Here is a 14,457-nt window from a genome sequence, read left to right as displayed (position 1 = left end):
CCTTGCAGAAGTAGGAGATTTCCCTCGGGTTCCCTTTCGACGTTCAAAGCCTCATAGTGCGTGTGCCTGCCGGGCCGTGGAACAGAATGAAAGTGCATCTGTCTCCTCGTTTAGTAACGAACTGCGCCCGCAGCAGCCCATGGCAGAGCAAGCATTCGAAGGTGGGCCGGAGTCTATCAATACCTTGATACGAACAAAACTGCAGCAGCAGCGGGTGCCATTGCTGCTCCGGCCTCTTTAGCTGAACGGAGCCTCCAACGCGCTTCTGGCTGGCGCGAATACATACACAGCATCCCACTCTCAAGAGAACAGGTGGAGGCCACTCAGGGGAAACGTCGTAAAATCTTTAATACTACAGCTGTGCATAATGCATTTCAGCCTTACGGCCTTCGTCAGATGCTGCTGAATACAAGGAAATACTTTCACCCCCACCTTTTTAAAAGTCCAGTGTCCCTCCCATTGGCGGTAGTCCGCTGACCGTAGTCACGTGATGGCAACTCCTCTGCAGCTTGAACACAAACTACAGCTCCCAGAATGCTGTAATACCGGGTAAGTGTTGCTGGGATGGGCTGGTGCTGAAACCCAAGTGGGTATGTTATCCTGCTGGAAAAGGCACGAGGTGTAAAATTAAAAGTCCTTGCAGAAGTAGGAGATTTTCCTCGGGTTCCCTTTCGACGTTCAAAGCCTCGTAGTGCGTGTGCCTGCCGGGCCGTGGAACAGAATGAAAGTGCATCTGTCTCCTCGTTTAGTAACGAACTGCGCCTGCAGCAGCCCATGGCAGAGCAAACATTCGAAGGTGGGCCGGAGTCTATCAATACCTTGATACGATCAAAACTGCAGCAGCAGCGGGTGCCAGTGCTGCTCCGGCCTCTTTAGCTGAACGGAGCCTCCAACGCGCTTCTGGCTGGCGCGAATACATACACAGCATCCCACTCTCAAGAGAACAGGTGGAGGCCACTCAGGGGAAACGTCGGAAAATCTTTAATACTACAGCTGTGCATAATGCATTTCAGCCTTACGGCCTTCGTCAGATGCTGCTGAATACAAGGAAATACTTTCACCCTCACCTTTTTAAAAGTCCAGTGTCCCTCCCATTGGCGGTAGTCCGCTGACCGTAGTCACGTGATGGCAACTCCTCTGCAGCTTGAACACAAACTACAGCTCCCAGAATGCTGTAATACCGGGTAAGTGTTGCTGGGATGGGCTGGTGGTGAAACCCAAGTGGGTATGTTATCCTGCTGGAAAAGGCACGAGGTGTAAAATTAAAAGTCCTTGCAGAAGTAGGAGATTTCCCTCGGGTTCCCTTTCGACGTTCAAAGCCTCGAAGTGCGTGTGCCTTCCGGGCCGTGGAACAGAATGAAAGTGCATCTGTCTCCTCGTTTAGTAACGAACTGCGCCCGCAGCAGCCCATGGCAGAGCAAGCATTCGAAGGTGGGCCGGAGTCTATCAATACCTTGATATGAACAAAACTGCAGCAGCAGCCGGTGCCAGTGCTCCTCCGGCCTCTTTAGCTGAACGGAGCCTCCAACGCGCTTCTGGCTGGCGCGAATACATACACAGCATCCCACTCTCAAGAGAACAGGTGGAGGCCACTCAGGGGAAACGTCGGAAAATCTTTAATACTACAGCTGTGCATAATGCATTTCAGCCTTACGGCCTTCGTCAGATGCTGCCGAATACAAGGAAATACTTTCACCCCCACCTTTTTAAAAGTCCAGTGTCCCTCCCATTGGCGGTAGTCCGCTGACCGTAGTCACGTGATGGCAACTCCTCTGCAGCTTGAACACAAACTACAGCTCCCAGAATGCTGTAATACTGGGTAAGTGTTGCTGGGATGGGCTGGTGGTGAAACCCAAGTGGGTATGTTATCCTGCTGGAAAAGGCACGAGGTGTAAAATTAAAAGTCCTTGCAGAAGTAGGAGATTTTCCTTGGGTTCCCTTTCGACGTTCAAAGCCTCTTAGTGCGTGTGCCTGCCGGGCCGTGGAACAGAATGAAAGTGCATCTGTCTCCTCGTTTAGTAACGAACTGCGCCTGCAGCAGCCCATGGCAGAGCAAGCATTCGAAGGTGGGCGGGAGTCTATCAATACCTTGATACGATCAAAACTGCAGCAGCAGCGGGTGCCAGTGCTGCTCCGGCCTCTTTAGCTGAACGGAGCCTCCAACGCGCTTCTGGCTGGCGCGAATACATACACAGCATCCCACTCTCAAGAGAACAGGTGGAGGCCACTAAGGGGAAACGTCGGAAAATCTTTAATACTACAGCTGTGCATAATGCATTTCAGCCTTACGGCCTTCGTCAGATGCTGCTGAATACAAGGAAATACTTTCACCCCCACCTTTTTAAAAGTCCAGTGTCCCTCCCATTGGCGGTAGTCCGCTGACCGTAGTCACGTGATGGCAACTCCTCTGCAGCTTGAACACAAACTACAGCTCCCAGAATGCTGTAATACCGGGTAAGTGTTGCTGGAATGGGCTGGTGGTGAAACCCAAGTGGGTATGTTATCCTGCTGGAAAAGGCACGAGGTGTAAAATTAAAAGTCCTTGCAGAAGTACGAGATTTCCCTCGGGTTCCCTTTCGACGTTCAAAGCATCATAATGCGTGTGCCTGCCGGGCCGTGGAACAGAATGAAAGTGCATCTGTCTCCTCGTTTAGTAACGAACTGCGCCCGCACTCCATATACCGCTACAGCTTCTGGCGTTGAACACCAATGGAGGACGGACCACAGATAAGTGCAAAATTTGTTTATTCGTGCCGTTCCCTTGCACCCTCTCACTCGCCTGACTCGTTTTGATCCTATGGGGATCTTGATCACATGACGCACTATTCAGTGCTTGATTGGTTTAAATACTTTTTGTTTAATTTTTTTGTTTTTAAAGTGACAAGTGCAATTTCAACACCTCGTGTTACAAACCATAGACATAGATAACATGTTCGTCTCAATGTACAACAAGAAACTTCAGGTTAAAAACAATATATGTTTAAATACATTATTAAAACTTTAAAATAGTTTCCCTTGGTTTCTGAAATACAGTACATAGGACTTGGGGTAATGATGTTGACCCTGAACCATGTTAAGTAGCTGCCATTATTTTGTGCAAATGTGCAATTGGTAAAAAACATACACTGTTTCAAAGAGTCCAGGTTTAAATACCATGGCATGTATCATAGTTATACTGCTTGAATTATATCAGTTATAACTATTAGTGTATGTCAATTTGGTACATGTTATCCTCTGGTTAGATAAAGTGCAATTTACTTATTAGTGCAAAGTGCAAAGTGCTAATGTTAAAAACAAAACCTGCATAAAAAGTTCTAAAAAAGACTATACTAAAACACTGTGTAAAATTTGTGAATGGGATTGCTGAGACTGCAACACCCTAATCTGGTGACATATATAAAAAAATATATATATATTTCTTTTTTTTTCCTATATATATATATATATATATATATATATATATATCCCATGTTTGCAGTCTCCCAAAAATCCGTGTCCACGGAAAGCAGAAGCCACGCAGATCCAAAGTCAGGCACAGTAGTTGTTAGTTTATTTTAAAGCCGAGTCTTCACAAATATCTGACGCGTTTCGGGCATCCGCCCTTGCTCACAGACAATAAGTTAAATAAAATGAGCCCATTTTATACAACAAGACTTTCAATTGGCTGCGTTTTTTTCACCATTTTTCTACACCATGTGACATTTAGAAAGTGAAGACACATTACTCATACTTAGAAAGTCTGTTTTCCAAACAATACATATTGGACCACATCGAACATGCTGTGCAACTGAATAACAGGTTAAAATCCAAACAACATCAGGCGCAAATATTGTATATGTTCTAACATAATAATTATGCAAAAACATATAAGAATTCGTATCATTATTTAGTATAAAATACATAAAACTCCATAGTCATTGATTCAATGATATCCAAACTCGATTGACCGTGCAAATTACGCAATAAAGTGCAAATATTTTAGATTAAAATTCAATATATATACAAATAATGTGCAAATTACGCAATAATGTAAACACAAAGGATTGTGCAAATAATGCAAAAATTGTCAATGATTCAATATGTTTTCTGGATACAAGTACCAAACCATGGAGATGAAAATACAAAAAAATATCTAAACACATATAATGCAGTTAGCATAATCAAAATGATGATTATATTGTATTGAAAAACACCTGAGAGTTGAGATATGAAAGATGTTATAAAGCATTGTAAGTGAACTCACTATTATTAATTGTATGGTCTAAACAGACATATCAAAGAGTCTATGTCTAATAAATGAAGTGAAAAAACACATTTATATATTCCTAAATCATGTTGTTAAACACACTAGGAAAAATAAAATTGTGAGTATAAAAAGAAAATGGGACCAAAAATTGGAAATTCATAATATATATGCGCGGAAGCAGGCAGGGCAATACACTCCATAGAAATTTTACCTTATACAATACACAATGTGAAGTTAAAGAAATACATGTAGATCCTCAGTTGCATTAAGCCCATTGGGGAATCTGCTATCTAGTTTTAAAATGTATTCGGATTCTAATCTTCTAAGCATTTTGTCACGGTCACCCCCTCTCTTGGTTTTAGGAACTGAGGCAATTACAAAATAATTAAGGCATTGTAGATTGTTATTGTGACAAGCCTTGAAATGCCTCGCCACCGGATACGATGCATCATTGTTTACAATGGCACGTAAATGCTGAAGAATCCTAACGTGTACTGGTTGCCGGGTACTCCCGACATATATATATATTCACTGAAAAAGCCATAAGGTTTTCTAAATGTTAATTTCTAACTAGAACCTCCCTGAAACCTATTGTTTTTTCAGTGAATTTCTACGTTTTTTTAAATGCTAATTTCTAACTATAATGTGCTTTAAACCTATGATGTTTTCAGTGACATTCTAAGGTTTTTTAAATGCTAATTTCTGACTATAACGTTCCTGAACCCTATGGCTTTTTCAGTGATTTTCTAAGTTTTTTTAAATGCAAATTTCTAACTAGAACATCTGTAAAACCTATGATTTTTTCAGTGAATTTGAAAGGTTTTTAAATATCAAACTCATATTGTGCTATTTGTCATTACTACTGTTTGTTCTAACTTTTCAACTACATAAAACAAACTGCAAAATTACTATGTAATGTAATATATTTCACAAATTACAGTGAGTTTTTAAATAGTGCAAAATAATTTAACATTCAGAAAACAATTTGTGTCCCTTTTTTTGATGTCATCAGCTACTTCTTAACTTCACTATTCACAGTGATGTCAGAGTAGTTTCAGCATAAACAGCAGGGGAAAAAAGCAATCAACTAGATTGTTAAAAAAAACTCATTCCTAATTCTCACAAATATAATACAAAATCAACACAAATAACACATCCAATTCTATTTCCAATCTTAAAATCTTACCTTTACTTTGTAGTTTCTGTGAGTATTTTCCCAATGCACCAAATAATGTATCAAAAGTTTCCCATTGAAAGTATCCAGTATGAATTCCTTAAAGTATCTTTACACCTTCCCACAAAGCTGAATGGTGTATCTAAAATCTTTGTCTCAGAAATATCAAGTATGAATAGGGCAATTCATAAGGCAATGTCGGTTTTATTCCCAAATGTGTATCCTTGCAGTGACTCCAACCCTTATAACACTTTAAATAAACTGTACAATGTCCACTTGTGGTAGTACTTCCAGCATGGAAAACAATAGCAATTGTTGCAAAAGTTCTTCCAGAAACAGATACTTGACTAGCAACAAAAATTTTAATTTTGGTTTCCACTTTTCTTCCATTTGGTCTATAGCGTTGTAGCATTATAATCAAAAAATGTCCATATCTTTGTAGGCATAATGTAGATAGTATTGTTGATTTACAATGAGAACAGATCATCTTGTGGTCTGCTTGTTTTAGTAATTTGGAAAATGGTACAGATTTGCAGTCAGGTATTGTCAAATATAGAAATCGTTCTCTGTCAACTATAGTGCTTGAAGTTAACGAACACTGTTCACATTTATGTTCCCATTTGTTACTGAGTCCAAATAAACTCTCAATCTGTATTCCTTCATCTTCTAGTACTCCAAGCATAACCATCAGAAATTCATGTGCATCTTGTTGTATATTAGCACTGAACGTTAAAGATCCAGTACATGTATCCAACAGTTGGCGAATATCAGAAGCAGAATGGATCTTACTTCTATTAGTTCTCAGTGCCAAACATAATCTTTTTTTCTGACTTTCCATAATTTCACCATAAACATCTTCAAGATAAAATATAATGTTTAGAATAATATTACCATAGCAGTTGACACCAGAAGCATTTTCTAATTGAAATCCAACAACATCATCACTTGTTTGTATTTTCTGCTTCTTTACATCTTTTCTTTTCTCTTGATTTTGTTTCTGCTTTCCAACAATAGTTGATTCTTCACCATGTTTGCATTTTGAACACACAACACGTTTCTCATAAATAGGATATTCACCTAAACTTGGAGCATAAAGCCTTCTCAAACGAATATATTCTCGTACACAATTAACATCAGCACTAACCTTGTTCTCATCAAAATCAATTGAATGCAAACCAGACAATGTTCTAACTCGAGATAATGCAACATTTACCATTCCCTCTTTAAACACAGTTCTTCCTACATTTATCAAAGCATTATCTACACTTAAACCTTGCGATTTATAAATAGTTATTGCATATGCTAAACAGAAGGGAACCATACAAGTCTTTTACAAGCAAAAAACGTACATCACAACGTGCAATCTGTCTTACCTCTGTAATCTGATCAAATTTAACTTTCAAGAATTCAATTCCATTTCTATTTTGATATTTCACAAAATCAACAACTTTCCCCATTGCTCCATTCACTAAACCTACTTCTACATTCAGATTACGCCTCCAAATTACCCGACAGTTTAAACATACATCTACATTTTTTTCTAAGCCAGCAGTTTTTGATACAGACTTTTCCAAAGAATCCAATTTAGTCTGTAGTTTTTCTGAAAGAAGAATTGTTATTCCTTGATGCTCGATTTTATCAACTGCTTCAATGTGAACTATTTCTTCATTTTCCAATTTCATAAACTCTCTATTAAATGGCATTAAGCAAACTATAGACTATTTTTCTTTCATTTTCTTGTACATTACTTCTGCTTGTGTGTTTTCATTTGTAAACAAGTTCTTTAGTAGACGACTTTGAAAAGCTTCTTTACCATAATTGCTTAGAACACCGATTCTTACATCTTTTAGAATATTTCCATAATCTTCATCTCTTGCTTGTCGCATATTCTGAGTGAGTTCTTTATATTCAAAATGTATTCACAGATTCACATTTCCCAGAGATTTCTTTGTGTCTTCATGTAGAAGAGTTTTAAACACTGGTTCTCCTTTTACAGGTGTTAGTTGTAGCAGATCTCCAAATACAATTAAATGTTTTCCCTCAAAGAGAATGTCATAATCTGTTTTTAATACCTGCTGAAATCTTAATCTTACAAAAGCAAGCATTAAGTTTGAGACCATGCTCACCTCATCAATAATTAATAGTTTCATTTTCTTCAGCACTCTTGACACTTCATGAGAAGCTTCTCCAGACAACTTCTGATATTGTAATTTACTATCATGCTCAACTGGTAACATCAGTAATCTATGCAAAGTAACTCCTTTAACATTGTGTACAACTAATCCAGTTGGAGCTGTTACCACAGAACATAAATGTGAACCAGTAGTTTTTTTAAGATAACTGGTCAAAACTTTAATTGAAAAAAACATGTACTTGTCCCAGCTTGACCACTGATATACATCAGAAGAAGTTTAAAAGATGAACACACACATTCTTTTTTTTCATGCAACAAACCATGTTCTATCTGTTCTCTCACTTGTACATATATTTCTTTCTGTTCAAAATTTAGTTGTTCTTCTAACTTTTACAATGTAATATTCTGCTTGTGTGCTTGTTGCATTGCAATTTCGACTTCATGCATAGCAATCGCTGCTTCATTTTCCAGTATTGGTTATCCAAGTAAATCTTGACTACATTGACTACTACTTTGACTATCTTGAGAACTTTCATTAGCTATTTCAGCTGTAATAGTATTTTCCTGTTCAACTTCATCATTGAACATTTTTAAATATGTAGGGAAAATTGTACATGCAATGCTATCTTTACATGCATTAAAAGAATCTTCGTAGCAGTCAAAGTCTCCAAGTAATTCACTTCGCTGCGCCATGGTTTAAAGAGTTAGAGAAGTGCTAAATTGTAAAATTCTTGCTTATCTGGAGTTTCACAACTGAGTTTCTTGTGGTTTCAATGATTAGCCTTTGCATGTTTTAATAAACAACCATGACATCCAACTACTGCATATTTTCCTTCTTTTAATTTCTGTTTAACATTTCTTTTGAAGCTGTAATGTTGAAGTACTTCATACAGACATAGCTGTTCCAGATGTCGACTCCTTTTCGGATAGTATGTGTCCAACATATTAGTTTTAAGAATGTCTGTACTGTCTGGTTCATTTGCCGCTATGTATTCAATTTCTTCTAATGATTTCAACACTCTATTCCGTGAGCAGGCAAGACCTAAACTTACCCAAATGATTCCACAAGACTTTGAATATAAACTTGAAGAGCACAAGCGGTCTGAACATTCATAGGATCCAATTTCTCAGTGGGAAAGCATTTTCAAAGTAAAGCTGTACAATGTTTTGCTGACGCTTTTCTCTTGGGCAATTTCTTCCTACATTTGTTTCATCTCTGTTTTTTCTGATTTTGTTATGTACGATGTAACATAATGGGCAACAGCAATTGAGTTATCTGCAACATACTGGATGTCCATGTTCGCATTCCACATTTTAAAAATGAATGGATTGTAGTCATGGATATACTTTGACACTTCTGTTCATTTTAAGTTGTAGGTATTCTTTGGAGATTTCCAAGTTATTGTGTGCCTTACAGAAAAAAAAAAATGTACTCTTCCTTTACAAATGACTGGACATGGAAAACCAAACCGACATTTGTTCAAAATCTTTTTCCTTTAGACTTGTATCTTCTTCTGCAGTACTTTACACAACGGTGACTTTGGAAACGTAAAACTTGCTGTCTCAAGCTTCTTTCTCCTTCTTCTCTCGGAATCTCACATGTCACATACTGTTCGATGAAAGACAATACTGTTTCATCAGAATCAGTTCCAAATTTAGGTGCATCCTTGATCCATAATAGCATATGTATATGAGGTGCACATCTTGCTTTGTACTCCTTTCTCCAAAAGAAATCGGTAACTTCTCCAAGAGGTGGATTCTATTTGTTGCAGATAAAAGACATCATAGCTTGAAACCTATGATTAAAATATCTGCACACATTTACAGGATCCAATGAACACAGTTCACCAGGAGTCTTTGTTTCAACATTTTTAATATTGGAATTCACTTCTCTTAGAAACTCAAGCAAATCTTCCAATGCATACTCTGCACAGCTAAGTGTGACAAACCATGTTGGTGTACCTAAGTTCCGTAACATGCACTTGAGTTCTCCATGATGACGATACCAATACTCATTTGTTCCACGTTGACATGCCATCAAATTGATTAACTACGCTTCTAAATTTTCATCTGTTTTTTCAACTTTCTCCACAAATTATTTCACAGAAAGAAGAGATTGATGAACTCCAGTTTTAAGTATCTGGTTCACTGCATACGACAGAGAAGATAAGTCACTTTCAAACAAAAGGTGAAATATGTATAGAATGCACTTTCGAAATCTAGGATCTTCTTAATATAATCTTGTTGACCGATATTCTGAAGCTGGAATACGTACAGGTCAGTCATCATATCGTCCATCTTCTCCAGTAAGAAACAGCTGTGGAAAACAACGAGATTCCAAGCTCTTCTCCCATACACTCATTGGAGTTCCCTGTGCTTTTTTTCATTTGAAATAACTCAATGCTGCTTCCTATTACTTCTTTTGAATGCAAAGGACATATTGTGTAATGTTCATAAATCTCTTCAGTCCTTGACTTGTCCACTTTCTCTATTTGACCACTTGAAATTTCACATTCATCTTCTAAACTTATTACCTTTTCATCCACATTTACAGTTTTGTAATAAATATTGTTCTCTATAAGATATAAGGTAGCCTTTTCAAATTTATTAACATCCACATATTCTTGCCATATTTTCCGACTCTTTGTTGGTACACCATTTACTAGAATGACTACTGCCTCATTTTCCTCTTTCTCTCCAGCAATAGTTTCAATATTTTTCTTAAAATCCAAACGTAAGTACACCACTCTTCCTTTCAGCCCTCTTTGCAAGTCTGTTGGTGGCAGTTTACCTGTTTTAGGCTCCATCTGAATTATAGTTTGAAAAGGATGAACAGATTGAATTACAACCAACTCATATGTATTCAATTCTCAGTAAATTTCTTACATTACATGGATCTAGTCCTTGCAACAGCTTAATCTTCTGTTTAATAGTTTTCTGTGTAACTTCTCGTAGCAAATTTTACATTATATCAATAGATTCCTGTTGAATACCACAAATACTGCTACAACCCCACTTATACACAGGAGATTGTGTACTTTTCCCTTGCACTTCTTCAGCTATTAACTCTTCTGCACTTTACCCAACCAATTCCTCTTTTGGAAGGGGACAACCATCCTGAACTTTGTAGCAACGACCTCCAGTATCAACTGCAAATGGTAAGCTATTTCCCTGGAAGTAACTTTCCTCATTAAAAAAAGTCTCACTACTAGAAGTATGTTTCCAATGTCCACTAAAGATTTTGCAAAAGTTGGTTCTGTTCAGAAGTCTTTTTCTTCTACTTTTCTCTTTCAACACTTTGATTACTTTATCTACTACTTTGATCCTCTTCAAAATCACAATTTATATATATTTGCAGCATGTTCTCATTAAATTCTGAATCACTCTAGTTCGAAAAGGTCTCTGATGAATTTCTTGAAATTGTTTTTGTCTCTGGGTAACAGATACGGTTTCTTTATTCTTTTTCCTTGGTGTGATGTTATTTTCATTAAATGTTCGTAATATTTCTTTCAGAAATTGTCTTGTGTTTTTACCAGAAGAAACTGTTTGTGTAGTGCTCTCATTTTTTTGTAATTCAAAATCTTTTTTTTCTGCAAATATAAATGCTTCTTTTCTTGTCTTTTTTTCTCAGTTCTTCTACACATTTTCAAATTTTTATCCAAACGAAATGATATTACTAACCAAACGGCACACAGAAAAATTACCATTATTAGCCTAACAATTTTTTCTACAACTTCACAAACATAACACTGCACCCAAAGATTTAATTGGAGGGGAGGGAGTCTGAGCACCGGCAGTGTATTTTTGGGGGCCTCGAAACGGATCTCTATAGGGCTCTATTTTTGGGCCTCGCAAAAATAGTCCGTTGTTTTTTTTTAAATTGGACTGTAGTGAGACAGTGAGACCATGCACATTGCTCACTGCTAAAAAGTGGAGACATCATGCCAGGTGAGTCGCGTTGTAGGAGAAAATAAATCCTTTAAAGAGAGCCATTTTCTCTCATGATATCCCTTCTCTTTTTGCAGCGCAGGAGCAACATCATCGTGGTGTGATTAGCAGAGAGACCACCAGGCGCACAACGCCCATTGCCCCGGACTCCCTGAGACAGCTTCCCAATAGCACACACAGAGCCGCACCGAGTACTTCACAGGTCTTCAAAAGACCAGTTGCTTGTAAATGATGCTCTGTTTTTTTCACCCCTTTTAGAGCCCCCTGCCTATTGCTGAAATAATTAGCCTCCCCTGAAATGTTGCTCTGGTTGCGCCTTTGGAGATGACCACACGCAGCCAACTCCAACACAACCCTGCTCTCACCTTTCACAGGGTGTTGTTGTAGAGCTACGAAAGCACACGCTTTGCCTGGCTCGCTTAGAGGTATATTATCAAAAACGGCGTTAAAATTATCGCCGCTTTAGCGGCAGGAAACCGCCGCTGAATCGGCGATAATGAGCTTGATAATTTGCCCTTGTGAATTCCCATAGAAGCCCAGCCTCACACCACAACCTGGCCGGCTATGGGCATTGACAAGGGCAAATTATCAAGCCCATTATCGCCATTTTAGCTGCAGTTTCCTGCCGCTAAAGCGGTAATAATTTTAACGCCGTTCTTGATAATATGCCCCGTTATCTTTCTAAATTAACGTCTTACACTGAAAAGCTGCTTTACATTTCTTTCCTTACATCAACCTCTGTTTAAAACACCACTGGAGAAGGGTGGTGAACTCTGGTCCACAAAGAGCAACTCAAAGCTTTCTTGTTCTTTATCAGAAACTTCATCTGCCTCTCAATGATTGTCGCCAGCCTTTTCGGCCCCTCAAGAGACTGGGTGGATGAGCATAATACGCAGTATTTAGGATCGACAGCGAAGAGTGCACGAAAATGGGGACGGATAGTTGAATAAAGGGCGACTGGATGGATGAATGGATAGCTAGATGGATGGATGTATGAATATATGGATAAATGGAAGGATAAATGGATGCATGGACCAGTATTTAGGATACACGGATGGGCTGATAGATACGTAGGATTGGTACTGGGACAGATGTACGTATGAATATATAGGCGTATAACTGGATGGATGGCACAGTGCTTACCATAGGCGAGTGGGCTGATAGATAGTTAGAATAACTGCAGGGACAGATGTATGTATGTATGTAGGTAGGAATGTCTGAATGAATTGAAAGATGGTTGGATGGCGCAGTACTGAGGATGAATGGATGCATGGCTTTAAGTTTGCCGGCTCTGAGCACCAGCAGTTATTTTCAGAAAATTTGAAATGGGTCTCTATCGGGCTCTATTTTCGGCCCTCGCAAAGGTAGTCAAGTTTTCTTTTTTTATTGCACTGCAGTCAGAGCATGCACAGCGATGTGCGCATGCACATTTTGCTCACTACTGAGAAGTGGAGACATCATGATACGTGAGCCACGTTGTAGGAGGAAGGCCAATCTTTTAAAGAGCGTGTTTCCCGAACGTAGAATGATTTGAGGGGATTTTCTTAAGCACACAATGCTAGTTATCTTCATGTAGACTGCACCCCCCCTTGGATAGCCCACTCCCCTTTAACAGGTTTGTCCTGCCCCTTTTAGAGCACCCCCAGTTTTTTTCCCACTTAAACCCTCACTGCACCATAGTAACAAAGAAATGATCCAAGCTTCCATTTAAATGTACAATGGCACCAAGTTTCATAATTTGCCATCAACGCTGGCAGCCTTCTACCACAGTGCAAGAGTGCCTATCAGCATGAAGATTTGTTATCCACAGAAATGTTGTGTGATTTGCGTAGCTGTCAGCTGGAACACTCATCACCAAAAGGTATTAAAACATGTTAATTTGCGAGAAAAACATATACCATACCATAAACCGCTTCATAAATGGACCCAGTGCCACTACACCACCCTCATCCCCATTCTTGCTAAACCTTACGAAATCAAAGAAAGACCCCAGCAAACCTGGTAGAGCCACTATAGCAATACAGGGACTTAATTTGAACTGCCGGAACGCCCAGCAACAAAATGTATTAAAACATGCAAATTTCCAGATAAAACATATACCATGCCATAAAGCGCTTTATAAATTGACCCAGTGGCACTACATCACCTTTACTAGCTACACATATGCATGTTACACATGTCTGTGTTATAATCAGCAACATACCCACCTCTCCCACCCCCAACAATTCCCTTGCTTAACCTTACGGAATCAAAACAACAAGCCCCAGCACTCCCTTTAGCGCCACCATAGCCATACATAGCCTTAATTTCAACAGGTGTCTGCCAGGATGCTCATCAGCAAAAGGTATTAAAACCTGCAATTTTCCAAGCAAAACATACACCATACCATAAGGCGGTTTATAAATAGTCCCAGTACCACTATACCACCTCCACACCCGCCCTTGCTTAACTTTACGGAATAAAACAAAGAGCGCCAGCAAACCTGGAAGCACCACTATAGCCATACAGAGTCTTAATTTCAACAGATATATCCCGAAACACTCATCAGCAAAATGTATTAAAACATGCAAATTTGCGGGTAAAACTTATACCATGCCATAGGGCGCTTTATAAATGATCCCAGTGGTACTATATCACCTTTAGTAGCTAGACATCTGCACGTTGCTAAAGTCTGTGTTTCAATCATCAACATACCCACCTCCCCCACCCCGCCCCGCCATTGCTTAACCGTACAAAATCAAAGAGAAACCGCCACCATTCCTAGTAGCGGCACTATACCCATACTCGGGCTTAATTTTTAAAGGTGTCTTCCGTAACGCTTATCATCCAAAAGTATTCAAACATGCAAATTGGTGGGTAAAACATAAACCATCCCATAGCACGGTTTATAAATGAGCCCAGTGGCACAACACCACCTTTACTAGCTATATATCTGTATGTTAATAAAGTTGTTTA

This window comes from Triturus cristatus, chromosome 8 (genome assembly GCF_964204655.1).
Source record: "Triturus cristatus chromosome 8, aTriCri1.1, whole genome shotgun sequence".
Taxonomy (NCBI): Eukaryota; Metazoa; Chordata; class Amphibia; order Caudata; family Salamandridae; genus Triturus; species Triturus cristatus.
The sequence above is the reverse complement of the archived record's forward strand: the minus strand, read 5'-3'. Positions refer to the sequence as shown.